This window comes from Saccopteryx bilineata, chromosome 6, assembly GCF_036850765.1.
Source record: "Saccopteryx bilineata isolate mSacBil1 chromosome 6, mSacBil1_pri_phased_curated, whole genome shotgun sequence".
In the NCBI taxonomy this organism is placed as follows: Eukaryota; Metazoa; Chordata; class Mammalia; order Chiroptera; family Emballonuridae; genus Saccopteryx; species Saccopteryx bilineata.
In genome coordinates, this window is record NC_089495.1 from 182,806,364 (window position 1) to 182,826,074 (window position 19,711).

Sequence of the window (19,711 nt, forward strand, 5' to 3'; positions counted from 1 at the left end):
AGCATTTTCAGGTCGACGCTTTATCCACTGTGCCACCACAGGTCAGGCAGGGACTCAATATTATACAGATATAAAATTCTCATCTTCAATACTCCTTATCCTATGGGGAAACTATGTTTACGCCTAGATTGGAACAGCCAAGAAGCTCTGTGCACCAGTGAAAATAGTCTGCCCTTTAGGTTTCCACATGGATTTGGGAAATTTAGAAAACTTGTTGGGCTAGGCTCTTTACAGAGTCTAAATACAGGCCCTGCCTGGACAGTGGACTCTCCAGACTCTTGGGGAAGGCAATATGAGGGTTCATCAGAGAGGGTAAGCCTGGTATTAATGTTCTTTGGGTTACAGGTAACAAAAAGATGACTCTCCTTACCTTGTATGAAAGAAAATATATTGGCGTATAGTAACTGGACTATCCTAGAGCCTCTTTACTCAAAAGTGTGGTTGATCCTTGGACTAACAGCATCAGAATCATCTAAGAGCTTGTTAAAAGTGCAGAATCTCAAACCTCACCTTGGAACTGCTAAATGGCAATATGTATTTTAACAAAATAGCCAGGTGATTCATCTTCATAGCAAAGTAAGAAGCATTGACATGGGGTGGGGGTGGGGGTTTCAAGGAGCTGGAAATAGCTGCAAACCAAGACTTAAGAAGCAAGAAACAGGGTGGTTCAGGAGCTGCAGAATCACACAACACTTCCTGTTAGGTTTATCATTAACACAACTCAGCACAAGTACTACCCAACTCTGGTCTCTGAGTTCAAAATTCTCAGTTCCTAGTGAAGTAGATTCTGTTGGTATCCCACCCATGGCCCTCGGCCCACCTCAGAGATCACCTGACACAATTTCCCTATACAGGGGGGTCCTTGGGTTACAACAGTCTCGACATTCGACATTTCGAGTTTACTATGCTCACGTACTGTGTAAGTGAACTAGTTTGGTTGTGTGTGGTGGAAGAATGCACAGTGTTCTTTTTCTGTGGCTTAGTTGTGTTTTTATGTTCTAGATTATGATTCAACAATTGTGTTAGGATAGGTAAGTGACTTAGGCTAGGGTGTGGTTTGACTTACACCAAAATTCGGGTTATGTCACTGTCGTAGGAATGGAACTGTGTTGTAACCCAAGGACCCCCTGTATGTTCATGGCTTTCTACACCCTGTCTTTGCCCAGAGGGATTCTCTGGCCACTGCTTCATGTGGGGCAAGGCAGCTCATTTGCAAAGTTTATGCCGTAGGAGCAGCTTTGAAAGGATAAGAGATGGAGTTAACCAATAAATGCCTTGTCAGGACAGCCTTGTGTTCTACACAGCCCTTTGGTGGGTCCCAGTAAGTTTGACCCCCGCTGACCACAGCAGTAACTCTGTTTTGTGTGGCATGCTGGAGCTGCCTGATACTGAGCCAACTCTTACAAGAGCCAACTGTTACATTTTCAGAAATTTTGCAAACCCAGAGCTAGAATTAAAATAAATTATATTAAAAACAAAGGTAATCAATACTGAAAACCCATTTCCTAATTGCTCTTGAGGTTATTACACCTATCATATGGAAATTCTATATAATGGTGTGCAATTGCGCATTTCATCCTAATTCAACATTCAATAATATCACATTGAGAGTTGAAAAATGGCCATGATAGGAGTCTTTACACCATAGAAACTGGCACATGCTACCAATCAGATTTTTTTTTTTTTTCTGGAGAGCCCATTGTTTAACATTTACTCTTAAACCATTAACTTACATATTTTTTACTGGTTTTTCTCTCTCCTCTGTCCCCGTCCCTCTCCCTCACAATACTTTCTGAGATTGCTGCACAAATAAACTATTGGCATATAAATCTTTGTCTCAGAGTTTGCCTTGGAGAAATGCAAACTAAAAGAATAAGAGAGAGAGGCCCTGGCCGGTTGGCTCGGTGGTAGAGCATCGGCCTGGCGTGCGGGGGACCTGGGTTCGATTCCCGGCCAGGGCACATAGGAGAAGTGCCCATTTGCTTCTCCACCCCCCCCCCTCCTTCCTCTCTGTCTCTCTCTTCCCCTCCCGCAGCGAGGCTCCATTGGAGCAAAGATGGCCCGGGCGCTGGGGATGGCTCCTTGACCTCTGCCCCAGGCGCTAGAGTGGCTCTGGTTGTGGCAGAGCGACGCCCCGGAGGGGCAGAGCATCGCCCCCTGGTGGGCAGAGCGTCCGCCCCTGGTGGGCGTGCCGGGTGGATCCCGGTCGGGCGCATGCGGGAGTCTGTCTGACTGTCCCTCCCCGTTTCCAGCTTCAGAAAAAATAAATAAATAAAAAGAAAGAATAAGAGAGAGAAATGTGATTGTTCCAAGCTATCACTCTTTCTCACCTCTGGATCCGTTAGCTTCAGCCAGGGAGGCTGGGTCTCTGAGCACAGAGCTGGCCAGCTCTTATCCACCCTTATAGATGAACAGAGTTTCCCAGCCAGGAAGAATTGCTGTGAGCCCCACAGTCACTGCAAGGGAAGCCAGAAGGAACTCTCAGCCTGTGAACATTTATATGAAAGGAGACATCTGAGTGGCAAGAAGCTGTGGTGGAATCAAAAGGAATTGCGTCTCCTACTCAGAAAGGCTTGTGGGTGTGATGTGTGTGAAACTCATGGGCTTTAGTGTGCTTAGGTCAGTGATTTTAATCAAACAAAGTAAATTATTTTTACTTTAATTTTTATTTTTTAATCAATTCTGTAGAGAGAGAGAGAGAAACATTGATTTGTTTTTTCACTTATTTTTGCAATCATTGGTTGCTTCTTGTATGTTGCTTGATCAGAGATCGAATCCACAGCCTTGGCATATTGGGACAATACTCTAACCAAGTGAGCTACCCAGCCAAGGACAAAGTAAATTTTTTTAAAATTCTGGATCTAGACATAGGATTGCCAGCTTTTATTTATTTATTTTTAAAAGATTTTAGTTATTGGTTTGAGAGAGAGTAAAAGAAAGAGAGAGAGAGACAGATAAGAAGCGAGAGAGATGAAAAGAATCAATTTATAGTTGTGGCACTTTAGTTGCTCATTGATTGCTTTCTCCTATGTGCCTTGATCAGTGGGCTCCAGCTGACCCAATGACTCCTTGCTCCAGCCAGCAACCTTAGGCTCCAAGCCAGCGACCTTGGGCTTCAAGCCAGCGAGCGACCTTGGGCTTCAAGCCAGCAACCACAAGATCATATCAATGATCCCATGCTCAAGCTGGAGACCTCAGCATCCCAACTCGATGCTCTATCCATTGCACCATCACCAGTCAGGCTACCTCTGTAACTTTCAAAATAAATTTTTTAAGTTGAAAAAGAAAAGAAAATTACTAATCTGGGTTCTTTATTGTAGTAATGGGCAGGTTAAAGATATTTAAAAAAAATAAAAAGCATACATCAGCACCTGAAGGTGTTGTGTGTTTCCATATCAGACTGAAAGAGTTGAAATACAAAAAAATCTTTCTCTGGAGTTTTGTTTTGTGGGTTTTTGTTTTTGTTTTTGGTGGGGTTTTTTTGTTTTGTTTTTTGCCATTCTTGAAATTCCTTCACACTTCAGCTAGGAAAATAGGCCTCAGGACTCCCAAAGCTAAGTTATAAATTATTACCCCAAAATAAAAAAAATAAAACCTGAATTTGAGCCAGACCAGTAAATCCATTAACTTTCGGTCTGGGAGCTGTGATGTGTTTGTTGGTAAATAGTCAAAAACTGCTTCTCCAAGGGGAAAGGCCCTAATTTGCAGTGTTGGCTGGATTTTGACTTCATGGCTAATTTCAAGTTACCAACCTGAGGACAGTGAGCTTGAAGTTGGAAGGAGAAGTGCACAACTGACACTCAAGCTAGCTTCTGCACGTTACTGTGCAGGCGTCTGTCTTAATAGACACACTTGACAGCTGTAAAGAACTTAAAAAAATTGCTTTCTTTTATGCCAGGTGTTTCACACAAGATCTCCTCGATAGTTGACATTCTTTTGTAATCCTTATACTTGACGAGGTAGATATTATCTGAATTTTATAGGCCGTAAAATTGTGAGCCTAAGGAACTAATTGCTTTGTGTAAAATAAAGTAGTCAAGCTGAACTAGGCAAGTTATTTTACCTGAATAGCCTTTGTTTCTTTCTCTGCTAAGTGGGTTATAATGGTACCTCAAAGATGGTTGGGAGGATTTAATAAAACAATGCATGTAAATTTCTTAACTCATTGGCTGGTATGTTGTTTTCGCCAATAAATATTCATTGTAAAATATTAGAAAGTACTAATACGCAAAAAAGAAGAAAATTTTAAATACTTCTGACTGCTAACAATCTTGATGCAGAATTCTGGATCTAGCTTAATTAGATTTATGAACAGCCGTCCAAGGCATATGAAATAGTTTTTTTAGTAATGAAGTATTTGAGCAATTGTTGAATGCAATTCTGTTTGGATCATGATTGGTTGCATACTAATGTATGTAAATTACTTTTAAAAATAAATTAGAGCAGGGATAATATGTCATTGTTGCTCCGTGTGCTATGATGTTCTCTCGGAGTGGGAGTCCTGAAAACGGAAATGCAGTCAAGGCCCAGGGCATTTAATAACCATAATGGGACATCCCCGGGGACCCATGGTATCTGTAAATTATACCTCTCATGAATGCTACGAGACAGATGGAGAGAGAGCTGAGTCGGACAAATTCACAGTTAGGGAGAGCTAATGTGTTCCTTGCAAGCCTAGTCTGTTGTCAGTGCTCCCTGTAGCACTGCGTTGAGAAGGGCAATGAGGTCTGTCCTCTGGGGCAGGATGGGGGGTAGAGGGGTGGGGCTTGGGAGGCAGCTACAGAAGAACTGTGTGTGCATCACGCCCACACTGGCCAGAGGATAGGGAGCAGGGGTTTGAATGCCAAGTAGATACTATTTTCAGTAGATGGATATATCCCTACCTGGTGTGACCAAAATTTTCAGTGGATACAAAAAGTGATTCTTTTCTTTTGAAATTTTCATATACTCTTGTTTTATTTTTCTATCCTTTGTTACCATAATTCAGTATGTCTAAGATGGGCTTGTAGTTTCGCCTGTTTGTATACCAAAAAACAGCTTTTTTATTGAATTAATGAGGTGACACAGGTTAACTAAATTATACAGGTTACAGGTGCACAATTCTACAACACATCATCTGCACACTGTATTGTGCATTCACCACCTCAAGAAAAGTATTTTCTATTGTTCTCAGAGACAATTAAAAAAAATTAGCACATATTCACATAGGATATTTGAAAAATTAGAAAAAAAGAAAAGCAATAACTTCATATATTCCTGCTACCTTTTCATGCATTCATTCACCCTTTTAAAAAAAATGCTATATCAACATATAACTCTATAAATATATACATATATCAACCTAGACTTGAAAAAACATGGGACACTATACACTCTACCATTTACTTTTTGTTTTTTATTTAACAATAGACTGTGGATATCTTTCCAAGTGGGTATATAAAAAGTAAACACATTCTTTTAGTGGCTGTGTATTTCTGTGTAAATAAATGAGCATCATTTGTGTAACCATTGTCAAATATCACATTGAGGGATGTTTACATTGTTTTTACTTAAAAAATTTTTTTTTTACAATTTCAAGCTATGCTACATGAATATTCTCGGTATACCTACATGACTATATTAGTATTGCTATAAATACACATTTTTAGAAGTATAATCTCTGGATTGAAAGCTATGCACACTTAAATTTTTTATAGCTATGATCCCAATATTCTCCAAAAAAGTGGTTTGGGTTTTTTTAAAGATTTTATTTATTCATTTTAGGGGAAAGAGAGAGAGAGAGAGGGAGAGGAGGAGGAGGAGAGGAGCAGGAAGCATCAACTTCCATATGTGCCTTGACCCGGCAAGCCCAGGGTTTCAAACCGGCAACCTCAGCATTCCAGGTTGACACTCAAAAAGTGTTTTTTGATAAACACGCTTAGCATAAATGTGCCAGATAATTCATTTCCTCATATCCTTCCAAAACTGGGTGTTATAAATCCTTGCTTTTATCATTGATAAGTTTCTGTGATTTCCTCCTTGATACGGATTCTTGGAAATTCAGGAGACTGAAGTCCACTAGAGACATGGTAGAGCTGTTTGCTCGAATGACTGCTATTAGAGGTCTTTGGAGTGGGAGTCTAACGGGACCTTTCTGGGGTCTGGGCAGGAAAGATTCATGCTTGCCCTTAGACCTGAGGAACCAAAGACTACACACAGCGTAAGCCTGTGGTGGCAGTCAGGGGCATAGTAAGATGGCACCTTCATTTTGGCTCAGGGCAGCATCTTTTGTACTGGAAACAAGATCGGAAGGACTGCATCACCAAGGATAGTTTAGAGCTCAGCGCTGTGCAAATTTAAATAATAGTGAGATTAAAGATTTGTGATTTTGAAATCCCTCCAAGCTCTACCACAGATTAGAGCAGGGGTCGGGAATCTTTTTGGCTAAGAGAGCCATGAACGCCACATATTTTAAAATGTAATTCCATGAAAGCCATACAACAACCTGTGTACGTTAAGCATTAGCCAATAAAAATTTGGTGCTGTCCCAGAAGACAGCTGTGATTGGCTCCAGCCACCCGCAACCATGAACATGAGCGGTAGGAAATGAATGGATTGCAATACATGAGAAAGTTTTATATTTTTAACGTTATTATTTTTTATTAAAGATTTGTCTGCGAGCCAGATGCAGCCATCAAAAGAGCCACATCTGGCTCGCGAGCCATAGGTTCCCGACCCCTGGATTAGAGGATCTTTCAGGTTGCTGAGACTAATTACAAGAGAGGGTGGGCTTTAGAAGTTAATCTTTTATTTCTTCAGGCATCAAAATTTGTCAAATCCATTTGGCAGGCATTGTTCCAGATGTTGGGGTTTCAAGTAGAAATATATTTCATCATGTCCAGGAGTTTATGATATAGTTGGGGAGGAGAGGAGAGATTGAGAACCTGAAACCAGTACTTTCCACAGAGTTGTTTTTTTGTTTTGTTTTTAGAGAGAGAGAGAAACAGTGATTTGTTGTTCCACTTATTTATGCATTCATTGGTCAATTCTTGTATGTGCCCTGATCAGAGATTGAACCAAAATCTTGGTTTATCAGGATTACGTTGTAACAAACTGAGCTAACTGGCCAGGGCCACAGAGCTTAATCTATCTAGATGTTCATCTAGATGGAATGAACATATTCGTCTGTGAAAATTTACTCATGTAAATCGTCACACCCACAAAGGAAGAACTAAGAAGGGAGGAGGGTGTTTGTACTGAAACGCTTCCAAATTGAATTGCAGATCACTTGACTGCTTCTTGGAGCTAATTTTAAAGCAGTAGGTGGGTGGGTAGCTGGTGGAGAAGGGTCTTCTAGAGCAGATCTTCTCAAACTTTTCAGTTACGTGAATCCCCTGGAGATTCCGTTAAAATGCAGGTTCTGCTTCTGCAGGTCTGGTATCAGGCTTGAGATTCAGCTCTTATAACAAGTTCCCAAGGAATGCCAATGCTGCTCGTTCAAGGACCACACTTCAGCCAAGTTCTAGAATAAGGAGCCCTAAATCCTTGAGCATGGCTGGGAAGGAAGGGGTGACTTGGGTCAGAGTTAAACTTGAGAGGTAGGTGGGAGCTAGCTAAAGAATAATTGTCTAGCCCTGGCCGGTTGGCTCAGTGGTAGAGCGTCGGCCTGGCGTATAGAAGTCCCGGGTTCGATTCCTGGCCAGGGCACACAGGAGAAGCGCCCATTTGCTTCTCCACCCCTCCCCCTCTCCTACCTCTCTGTCTCTCTCTTCCCCTCCCGCAGCCAAGGCTCCATTGGAGCAAAGATGGCCCGGGCGCTGGGGATGGCTCCTTAGCCTCTGCCCCAAGCGCTAGAGTGGCTCTGGTCACGACAGAGCGACGCCCGGGAGGGGCAGAGCATCGCCCCCTGGTGGGCGTGCCAGTGTGGATCCCGGTCGGTTGCATGCGGGAGTCTGTCTGACTGTCTCTCCCTGTTTCCAGCTTCAGAAAAATACAAAAAAAGAAAAAGAATAATTGTCTAACTATGAAGAGCCAAAGGGGTGCTAAAAAAAAGGAGTGATTAATTAGGGGAGGTGGTAGAATTTAATCCAAAGAGGAAGACTATGAAGAATAAATCTACCCACTTCCTTTTCTCTGCCTAGGCAGAGGTCTCAAACTCGCAGCTGCGGGCCGCATGCGGCCCGCCCACCAATTTTGTGCAGCCCGCAGACTGGCCCGCAGATTAATCCACGAAGTTTGATTAGTCTGCGGGCAGCACAAAATTGGTGGGCGGGCCGCATGGCAACGAGTTTGAGATCCCTGGCCTAGAGTATCCCTGGTCAGGTTACATACAAAAAGCAACCAATGAATGCATAACTAAGTGGAACAATAAACTGATGTTTTTTTTCTCTCTGTCCCCCTTATTCCCTCTCTCTCTAAAAATCAATAAATAAAATAAAAAATAAAAAGGTGGAGGCCAAGCAGTGGACCCGCAGCAAACGAATCCCTGCTTCCCCGGTGGGCACATGCAACTTTGCTTATTACTAAACACTAACATTTAGAACTGTTACGTAATACTTTTTTCTGAACATTTTAGTGATTTCTAAATATAAGCATTTCTATACCTGCTGTTTGCCAGGTAATGAGCTGGGATGTGAAGATTAATAATAAATATATAGTCCTTGCCCTTTAGGACCTGGTTACAGGAGGGAAAGATGGAGCTATAACAGATAAAAGCAAAGTGTTTGTTCTTTCATTTTCATTTCATAGGTATACTAATCAAGGAATTGGGTGAGCCAGCCAATCAGCAGCAGAACAGAGAGCAGGCTCACTGCCTCTAATCTCCTCATCTAAATTATTCACATCATAAATACACCACCATTGCCAAGAACCTCTGCTTTCCTGTCTCCAGTCCCAGCTCTCTGGCCCACTGCCAGCCTGCTGTGAGCAGCTGGCATCTCGAGCCTGGTGTGTGATAGCACTGCTGTTAGAATTCTTTTGTTCAAAGTAAGGATATACCCTGAAAACAGCAGCTCATTCTGCAGTCATTGGTATTTTCACTGAAATGATAGAACGGTAGGCAATTATTAAACAGTTTGAGCAGTAAAGGGAATTCCCCTAGGGAATTCATATTAATGCAGAACGCACAAGACTGAGAGGCATCTGGAAAGACAAAATAATAAGTGCAACAGGCTGAAAAAATGGTTCAGTTCCGTGTTTTCCAGTATAACTTTTGTTTCTTAGTTTGACAAGATCTTGACTCCTAAAGAGTCCGTGGGACAGACATGTTTCAGAGTTGCCGATATGCTAAATTATGTCACATGGTGGGCTTTCTTTAGAGACTGCTTCGTGGTGTCCATTCTCACCAATACACTAGTAGTTTACAGACAGTATCTCACTAGTCAGGATGTTTCTTTAGAGTGCTGCACTAAGTAGACATCAAAATTTGCACTAACACTAACAAAATTTGTACTGACACTAACAAAAATGGTGGTCCAAAAATGACTTCTTTAAAGATGAAAAGTTGCTTTAGTCAAAATTAAATAAAGATTTTCCCAATCAGTTATGAAAAATGGTTATTCTACTATCCCTTTTTGTGGAGGTTACTGTATATTGTAACTGACAAATCTTTCTAGATTACTTTTCCATTAAACAAAAAAAAATTTTTTTTGAAGCTCTCCCCTTTTAATTATATAGATTTAAAATATGGGCAAGGAAATTGAATGGAGAAATCACTGTAGATTGATTATCTATCTATCTATCGATACAATTAGTTTAATTGCCACACGTCAGTGAGTTAAGGTGAGTACGACTTAATTCACTCACTCTAAGGTCTCCCTCTTATCATTTTAACCTCTGAAATCACTAGTGGACACGCAGCAGTCCTGACATACCCGTCATCCCTGGGCTCTCTTGAGTGCAGTTGTTTTTTCCTGGTGACATGACTAACAGCTATAACCCCTGGGTGTTCAAGTGTACAAACCATTTGAGGACCATTTGGAGATAGTGGTGGAGTCCTGGCTCGTTGTCGGTAGACTTTCACTGATAATACCTTCTCTTCGGATCAAAAATAGTAATGGCGCCCTGGCCGGTTGGGTCAGCGGTGGAGCGTCAGCCTGGCGTGCAGGAGTCCCAGGTTCGATTTCCGGCCAGGGCACACAGGAGAGGCGCCCATCTGCTTCTCCACCCCTCCCCCTCTCCTTCCTCTCTGTCTCTCTCTTCCCCTCCCGCAGCCGAGGCTCCATTGGAGCAAAGATGGCCCGGGCGCTAGGGATGGCTTTGTGGCCTCTGCCTCGGGCGCTGGAGTGGCTCTGGATGCAACAGAGCGACGCCCCAGATGGGCAGAGCATCGTGCCCTGGTGGGCATGCCGGGGGGGTCCCGGTCGGGCGCATGCGGGAGTCTGTCTGACTGCCTCCCCGTTTCCAGCTTCAGAAAAATGGAAGAAAAAAAATTAAAAAAAAAAAAGTAATGGCATCAAAACATGGTTATCAGTGGCTTGAAGAAAATCCCAGGGATATTATTTGAAAAAAAAAAAAAAAAGCTGCATCACTAATGTTACCGGATAATATTGTTTAGATAATCAAGAACATTGCGGTGTTATTCAGGGTTGAACTATAAATGTGAAAAAGATTGAAGAATACCTAAACAATTTATTTCTCTTATATTTTCTGTTGTATGCATGCATGCACAAGAATGATCTACAATAAAATGTAGGTCTAGATAGGTTTAAAAGAATACTTCCAGAAAGTAAAGTGAAACATTCTAAGTTATAAGGAAGTATTATGGCACAGTTAAAAGGGCAGCACTTTTTTTTAATTTTAGTATTATCTTCCAAAAGACTTTTTAGATTTGATAAAACTGGTAGTTTCTTCATAGAGCTGTTGTTCAGTGAAGGCCTGGGAGGGTCGTAAACATTAGGGTACAACCGGTACTGTGTTAGGTGCTGGGTGCCTTCTCAAACTCCATCTGCAATGACCAGTGGTGTTTAAATTCCCATTGCGCTGATGAAGAAAAAGGTCAGGGGTGACATGTGAACTCTGCCATTTGAATCCTTTCCGCTCCAGACATTTTGATTCTATGATGTGTTTGAGAGCTTGGAAATCAAGACACCAGAAAAGCTGCAGCTAACCTGAAATTAGTTTAAACTTTAAACTAATCCACGGGCTTACTTAATTTTATCCAAAATATTTTGAACTTCGTGGATTAGTCTGCAGGCCGCACAAAATTGTTCGGCGGGCTGCATGCGGCCCGCGGGCCGCGAGTTTGAGACCCCTGGTTTAAAGGCTCACCTTTGAGGCATCTAAATAGCTTTGGAAATCAGCAGTTTCCTTGGTTTGCTCCATATAGGATTGATCTTTATATGAAAGAAAAGTCAATTGCAAAAACTAAGCTATAACAATTATGTCACCTACGTGAAGAATAAGTGGTGCATACTGTACTAGTGCATACTGTTCATGGATTAACACAGAGGGAATGAATGAAAGGTGTGGAGAGTATTTTTGAGGAGCAGGGCCACTAGTGAGGTAAATGAAACACACAAAAATGACATGTTTTGAGTCTGACTATAGAGCAATTATGGAGTATCTCAGGAGAATACTTACAATATTTTCATAGAATGATCAAAAGATAAGTACTGTAGAAGCTGTGGCCGGATAACTCGGTTAGTTAGAGCACCATCCTGAAACACAAAGGTGGCAGGTTCGATCCCTGATCAGGGCACATACAGAAACAGATTAATTTTTCTGTCTCTCTCTCCCAATCTCTCTCTCTAAAATCATTAAATAATTTTTTTAAATATAAGAACAAATGATCAGCCTTTTATCCAAGTCACAATAAATATTTCTGGAAGAAGGATCAGCCCAAAACAAAGTTGGTGGCATCCTTCTAATATATATAATACTTCTGTCATTTCAATAAAATTTAGGGAAGGAGCATGAATTATGTCCATCAGTTTGACCTATAAACATTAGACAAGTAATTGCTTGACCAAATGATGATTTCAGGAAAATAAAGATTTATAATAAGCATTTAAAGGAAGTAAACTTGTATGAAAGAAATTCATCACTGTAGTATGACTAACAACAAAGGAATGAAATAAACTCCAAGCAATTAGAAAATGTACAACAGTAGAATTTTTTTGTGTGTGTGACAGAGACAGAGAGAGTCAGAGAGAGGGATGTTACATCCCAGGAGACAGGCCACAGCAAACCCAAAGTGAATTTTATAAGTTTTATTGCAAACCTGCATAGGGACTGCAGGCAACCCACGCAAGGGAGCACTGCAACCCCGAGCTTCTAAAATGGCTCCTTTTTATAGGGTGGCTATCTAGGCTGAGCAAGCATTATACAGAAGCAGATGTGGCAGTTAGCTATTCGCTAGGGAGGTCACGCACAGCATAGCAACGGGGGGGGGGGTATAACTCAGTGGAGAATTTCAAACATAAACTTCTGATAAGGGTCTCTGACTCATAGAATACAGGATGTTCGGTCTACATTTCTAACGGTTGTTTATCTTTTTTTTTTCTTCCTCTAGCCATGTACTGGATGTACTCAGTTTTCATGGCTGGTGGATGTCACAAGGGACAGATAGGGACAGACAGACAGGAAGGGGGAGAGATGAGAAACATCAATTCTTCTTGCGGTTCCTTAGTTGTGCATTGATTGATTTCTCATATGTGCCTTGACTGTGGGCCTTCAGCAGACCGAGTAACCCCTTGCTCAAGCCAGCAACCTTGGTCTCAAGCTGGTGAGCCTTGCTCAAACCAGATGGGCCCGCACTCAAGCTGGTGACCTCGGAGTCTCGAACCTGGGTCCTCCACATCCCAGTCTGATGCTCTATCCATTGTGCCACCACCTGGTCAGGCACAACAGTAGAATTTAGCAGATAATGGTACATAATCAGGAGGCAATTTTAAGTCTTTAAGAATTGTGGGATTAAAATGAGTGCCATTGCACCCTGTGCCTATCACAAAGTAGGCACGTAATAATTATTTATTAACTGAATGGATAACACTGTCAGAAATGCCCTGGGATCTAATCCAAGCTCTGATATCAAATGTGGTCATGAAGAATCTGATTTATAAAACTAGAAGCTATGGCTAAAGCCAAAGTTCATCTAATTCAAACACCTCCTCAGTAGGCTTATTCCAACCAATTTACAATTCAAGCTATCTCTACTATGCACCCTTCACATTCCCTACAAAAGTGGTTCTTTTTAATTTTCAGTATCTCATTGACTTTAATATATCTGATTAACATAGTTTTTATCTCAGCAGTAACAGAGGTTAACCTTGATGCTGGGAAGATAACAGTTTAGTTAGGTACCTAGCAAATGCTGATTGATTTTCCTAGTGTTCTAAAGTACTGCAATCAGCGGGTTACATAGAGACACCAGCCAGGTTGCAGAAGAAATTTGAGTTTATTAATTAATCAGCTATCTAGCTACATGGGCACGGTCCCAAATTATGTAGAAAGTCCCTACCATTCTGTGGCTGATTTTATAGATCAAATCACATACCGATTGGGGTGGGTAAGGAGGGAGCATGGTATAATAGTCAATTACTAACAAGATTACAACATCTATCTATAGGATCTATTAAAAGGAAAAAGTATTCTTACAATCAAGACCACAAGAGAACACAGTAGTGGTAATTGTTTTACATACCTGGCAAAGACATTCCCAAATCTTCTAGTGTCTACCACCCATCCTTGTTGCCACAATGAAATGGTTAGCTTAGGACAGGGGTCAGGAACCTTTTTGGCTGAGAGAGCCATAAACGCCACATATTTTAAAATGTAATTCCGTGATACAACGACCATACAACGACCCATGTACATTAAGCATTATCCAATAAAAATCTGGTGTTGTCCCGGAGGACAGCTGTGATTGGCTTCAGCCACCCGCAACCATGAACATGAGCGGTAGGAAATGAATGGACTGTAATACATGAGAATGTTTTATATTTTTAACGTCATTATTTTTTTTTATTAAACATTTGTCTGCGAGCCAGATGCAGCTGTCAAAAGAGCCACATCTGGCTCACGAGCCATAGGTTCCTGACCCCTGGCTTAGGATAAGGAAAGAAGCTAAATGAAACTTCCTTTGCTAAAAGTGAAAGGGCTAGCTTATTTCCCACTTGTTTTGTTTCAAGTTTTTATATAAATACATATAAAGGATTTCAAAAGGAATGATTATTAGAAAGCATATAAAATGTTACAGAATGCAGGTTTTTCCAGCAAGGGGAGTGGGCTCCTGATTCCTCTCTCTAGAGGTATAAGTCATTTTCAGGGCTCCAGGAGGGGAGGAAGAGTTAGAATCAGTGTAGGAATTTTTAATTAAGATATGTAAACATTGTTTCCTAAAGGATCTTAAGGAGGAGGAAGAGGAAGTTTCAGATAAGTTTTATCCTCTTTGTTGTCTAGCAAGTAGTAGCCTCAGTCCTTCCAGAGAACTATGATTAGTTACTAAGTAACTTTTGCCCCTTTAATCTCTTTCTCTGCTTTTTTTTTTCTTCTTTTCAGAGAGGCGGGGTAAGGGGGCCTGACTCTTCCTTTTAAAATACTAATGTTAACAATTTTTGCAATTTTTGGCACCTTATCACACTAGGACCATCAAAGGAGAGGAAAAAACTCCTGTTTTAGTTTTTTTTTCTTTTTTCTTCCTTTTTAAAATTTTTTGGGTAGGGACGATTTTTTCCCCCTTAGAAAATTAATGAGTACAACTTTGGCATAGAACCTTCCTAACCTTTAGAAAAGTTCCTTCAAACTTTAATTTGCATAAAAATACCCTGGGGATCTGGCTATACAGATCTGATTATCCTCAGAATGCAGTTCTGACCGCTGCTAAGCGATCAGCTGGCTTCTACACCAGACTTTCTATCGCCATAGGTATAAACTACCCACCACCTTAAGTCACCTAATTCTCGCTTTCAGCATTAAAGATGTGATCCAAGCGTGCTTGTTGTTGTGTTTTACGAAACAAAGTTTTCAGAAAACATCTGGCCTGCTGATTTCCCTCACTTTTGAAGGTGAGAAAAAAACAATTCAATATTGCATCACCAGCCTCCACACATAGTTGTCCTAAATAGTTTTGGGGACCAAGGTACGCGCCTATGATCACCGGCCAGGTATCCTGTGTCACCGCTCGGGGCGGCTCCAGGCGGGCGGAGTAGGCAGGCGGCGGAAGCCCCGGGGATGCCGGGCCACCCTCGGCCGCTGAGGCGATCCCTTTCCAGGAACGCAGGGCCCGCACCCCCTCGCGCGGCCGCCGATTGGTCCGGAGGGCGCCGGGCGTGACGTCAGGCCCCGCCCCGCCGGCCCGGCGGCCCCGCCCCGCGGGGTGGCCTGGCGGTTTGGTCTGGAGCAGCTGAAACCGGTTTGAGCGCAGGCGCTTCCTGCCGCTGGGCGCCGCCGCGGGCCGCTTTGGGCAGCGCTGGTGAAGCGCAGACGGCCGGAGCCCGGCATCCCGGCCCGCGGCACTCGGTCTCGGGCGCGGCGGCGGCGGCTACGGGGACGCGCGGACCCGGCAGGTGAGACGGGCACCCGGGCGGCCCGGACGCTCGGTGCGGGGGCCTGGACAGCTGCTCACGTGGCAGCCGAGCTGTCAGGACGGCCGGCCGGGCCCGGGACGCGGCGGGGCGGGGGGCGCCGGGACCCGCGGCGGGGCCGACGGGGGGACAGTGTCGCCAGCCCGGGCCGGGCGCTCCCTGCCGGGGAAGCCGCGGCCTGGACGCTTTCTCCGGCACTTCGGGGGCTGACATCTATCTAGGACGACTTTTATTGTTTGCTGTCACGTTTCCGCGGGGCTGCCGGGCGCTTCGTTCCCCGCTGAGAAACTCGCGAAGTCTTTCCGATAAGCCAGGATGCAGAGGGAGTGAGAGCCCCCCGCGTGGCCGGAGCCCCGGGTCCGGGAACGGGGTGCAGCTGAAGTCGGCTGCGCACCCCCGCGCCCCTCGCCGCCACCGCGCGCCCCATCTGTCCCTGAGTCGCGGTGTTTTGACAACCGCTTATTTGGATGATGTTGCCTAACCTCGTAGTCCAGGACTTGCTTAGATGATTAAATTATTCCGAGAGACCAACGTGTCTCACTGTCCTGTCCTGGGAAAAGGTTCCGGGAAAAGACATCGATGCCCTCCATCCAGTGTTAAGACAGCAGCTCTTCTCTCCAAAGCTGTTACTTTTTCCAAAGCGCTTCAGTTTGCCTTGGGCTCAATCAGTTCGATGCTTTATCAGCCCCTCCTCTGACCCCCACTGCCCGCTTATAAAGCAGCTCGGCCTGAATTGTAGAGAAGAGTCCTGTCACCTCGAGGCAGCTGTGGAGTCCGACCCAGCGCCAGCACAGGGGAACTTGGAACCAAGCGTCTTGTTTGGACCTGATGATGTCTTCTTTATAATACTCTTCTGTCACCTTCCCCATTTTACCCCAGCTCTTACCGACTACTCCTCCCCTAAACGTTTCTCCATCTTGCTACATTTCTGACAGTTGTGACTTAGCTGAAAAGTAAATACAGGCTATCTGTCAGCACTTTTTCCAACTCCTAATGTTCCAGCTACAAAATAACACAAAACAAACAGGTAAAACTGCACGTGGCCATATCTGTTCCTGATTTAAGAACTAGGGAGAACCAATATCCTAGACAAAAAGAAGACTCAGAGAAATAATGACCACAAAAGAATTCTCACAGTGGCAGAGTGAGAAAAATTTTATGTATGAAAAGTAGATGGGTGAAATTTTTGTGTGTAACTTAACCAAGGAAAAATATGTGAGAATATGTAAAAAAAATAGTATCAAGATAATATGAAGTGGAAAACATTTGGAAAAACTTGACTGCATTGTTTACAAAGTGGTTAAGAAATTTACTTGGCTTAATGAAATCCAGAAATGCTTTCTTAATAAAAGTCCATTCATGTCTACATACATTTGATTCAAGTATTGGCACAAAGTAGCCTGGGGTCATAATGACCCTCCACCAGAATGAACAGGAATTAACTCAGGTAAGTGGAGGCATTTCATATATTCCTTTCTTACAGCGGGGTGTGAACCTCAAAGGTGTTGGAGTCTAGGAAAGAGCAGGGAGGGTTGGAAACAGATTTTTCTTTGGAAAAAAATTGGAGAAAACAGTGAGAGATGTTCTTTTTGGCCAGAGAAACATGTTTTAGCTAAAAATATCTATGACTTCAAGTTAGCTCTAAACTAAATGTTCCTGTACCTTGGTTTGCTTAAATCTCCCTTTTGTCCCCTAAGCTGGTAAATTAGTAAGATCATGTATTGGATAGTTGCTTTGAGAAAGAGTGAAATTTATTTTGCCAGGTAGTGTAAACTCAGAATTTTTTTTTTTTACAGAGACAGTCAGAGAGAGGGATAGATAGGGACGGACAGACAGGAACGGAGAGAGATGAGAAGCATCAATCATTAGCTTTTCGTTGCGACACCTTAGTTGTTCATTGATTGCTTTCTCATATGTGCCTTGACCATGGGGCTACAGCAGAGTAACCCCTTGCTCAAGCCAGCGACCTTGAGTCCAAGCTGGTGAGCTTTTGCTCAAACCAAATGAGCCCGCGCTCAAGCTGGCAACCTTGAGGTCTCGAACCTGGGTCCTCCGCATCCCAGTCTGACGCTCTATCCACTGCGCCACCGCCTGGTCAGGCGAAATATTTTTAAGTGTAAATTATAATGTCATGCTTTGCTAATTGCTTAAACCTCTTCTTTTTTGCTTACATCTTTAAAAAGTATTAAAATAGTGTTAAATCCTACTCAGAATCTCAGATGAGAATGCTATGTAATATGTATCTTCAAAAAGGACAAAATGGAGGTTATATTTAAAACAAAAAGCAAAGCAAACCTGTTTCAGGAAACAATCTGTATGTGAGTTAATAATTGAGTTGGTTAAATTACATATACAATCAGCTCATCTTGTTTTATGTGTATTTGGAAAACAACACACACACATACCCATTCAAGTTGACTTGTTTTGATTTTGGGGGGAGTTGCTTGTTTGTATGAAGAGGAAGTGTTGGGTGTGTAAATTTCACGTTCCACCACAGAACAGTATTTTACTTCGTCACCGCTGTTTTGGTGATAGCTGGGTGCTGCAGTCCTGCACCAGAATTTTGGCCTCTGTCCACGATCCAGTGAACTGCTGCAGCAGCAGCTCCCCCCAGCTTTTGTTTGAATGGTATTAAAGTGGGAGAGTGGGGTGGAAATTAAACCAAATTTTAAGACTTTTGGCAGTCCAAGTGGAAGATGATGCTTTGTTGACACTTGGGAAGTTTTGTGGGGGTATGTTTGTGCTTTTATAGCTTTATGTAGTACATTTACTGCAGCTGTGTCCAGCCAAGTTACTATAGCCATTCTTATAGCAACCTTAAGAATAAAAGGCTCAGTTTTAAAAATCAATTGATTTCCCTTTTATTAAATTAAATTTAGATAATTTTCTCATTTAATGCAGTAAAGTTGACAACTGATTACCTAAAATTATACAGGTTTCAGGTGCCTATTTCTACAACAAATCTCTGTACACTGTATTGTGTGTTCACCATGCTAAGTGACCTGATAAAAAATTTTAAGTGGAAGATTACAGTGCTTCTATGAGCCACTTTAGTTATTAGAAAAGGAAATATTTGTACTCAGAGTTATATATTCAGATTTATATCATGTCATGTTTAAAAAACTATTAAGATATTTGCATAATAGGTTATTTGGAGAGTAGTGGAGGTAGAAAGGGGTGAAAGGGAGGAAAGGGTGATGAGGCGGTGAACACAGTGCAGTGTACAGATGATGCATTATAGAATGGCACCCTTGAAACCTATGTAATTTTATTAGCCAATGTCATCCCAGTAAATTTAATTTTAAAAAGTTTTAACATATCTCAACAACAAAATCTAATCATAAAAAGTAATAGGTTATTTTGTGGGGTCAACAATTGAGGCATTTTTAGATTTAGGAGATTCGTTAGCGGTACTAGAAGTGGATGTATGTGCTTTAAATAGATCATGTGTAACCTTAGAGAGTAGATTAAAATATTTTAGAAATGATTTTGATCAAGGACAGATTTTTTTCAAGTGCTGTTGGGTTTTCTAACTGAAATGATAAAGTTGCCAAATAGGGAAGTTGTTATTCAAGTGACGTGAAACCACATTGACTGATGGTCTTGTTTATATATATATTCAACATGATATTTTGTAATTGATATAAATGGGATGATACATAGTTTATAGCTAACAATGAGCCTGAAGCCTTGATCCCCACAGCAGCTCTCTGTGGATAGTATTAGAGATCAGGTTTCTCAGTCTCAGCCCTGGACAGTTAAAGTGATATGTGGAGAGCTATCCTGTGCACTCCTGGGCTAACATCACCCCCAATTGTGGCAATCAGAAAAATGTCTCCCAATGTTGCCAAATACTCTTGAAGGGCAGAATTGCCTCCAGTGAGAACAGACTGATGGTTGCCAGGTCGGAGGGGGGATCAGAGGCTGGGTGAAAAGGTGAAGGGGTTAAGAAGTACAAATTGGTAGGTACAAAACAGTCACAGGGAGGTAAAGCACAGCACAGGGAATATACGTAGTTAATAATACTGTAATAACTGCACAGTGCCAGGCAGGCACTAGAGTTATGGGGGGGATTATTTCATAAATTATATGAATGTTTAACTATTAAGCAGGCTGTACAGCTGAAATAAATATAACACTGAATGTTAGCTGTAATTGAAAATTAATAAAAATTGATAATAAACTATCTGTTCATTTCATTTTTTTTT

At 42.3% G+C, this 19,711-nt stretch overlaps 1 protein-coding gene across 3 annotated transcripts in view; it reads left to right on the top strand.

The window, feature by feature from the left end:
- The first annotated feature begins 15,311 nt into the window (after positions 1-15,311).
- The window catches only part of GPCPD1 (glycerophosphocholine phosphodiesterase 1), a 53,208-nt gene continuing 48,808 nt past the window's right edge, over positions 15,312-19,711 (top strand). For all 3 annotated transcript variants that reach the window (XM_066237189.1, XM_066237190.1, XM_066237191.1), the window contains exon 1: positions 15,312-15,485. The gene's annotated coding sequence lies outside the window, so the exon portion shown is untranslated. The remainder of the gene's footprint in view (positions 15,486-19,711) is intronic.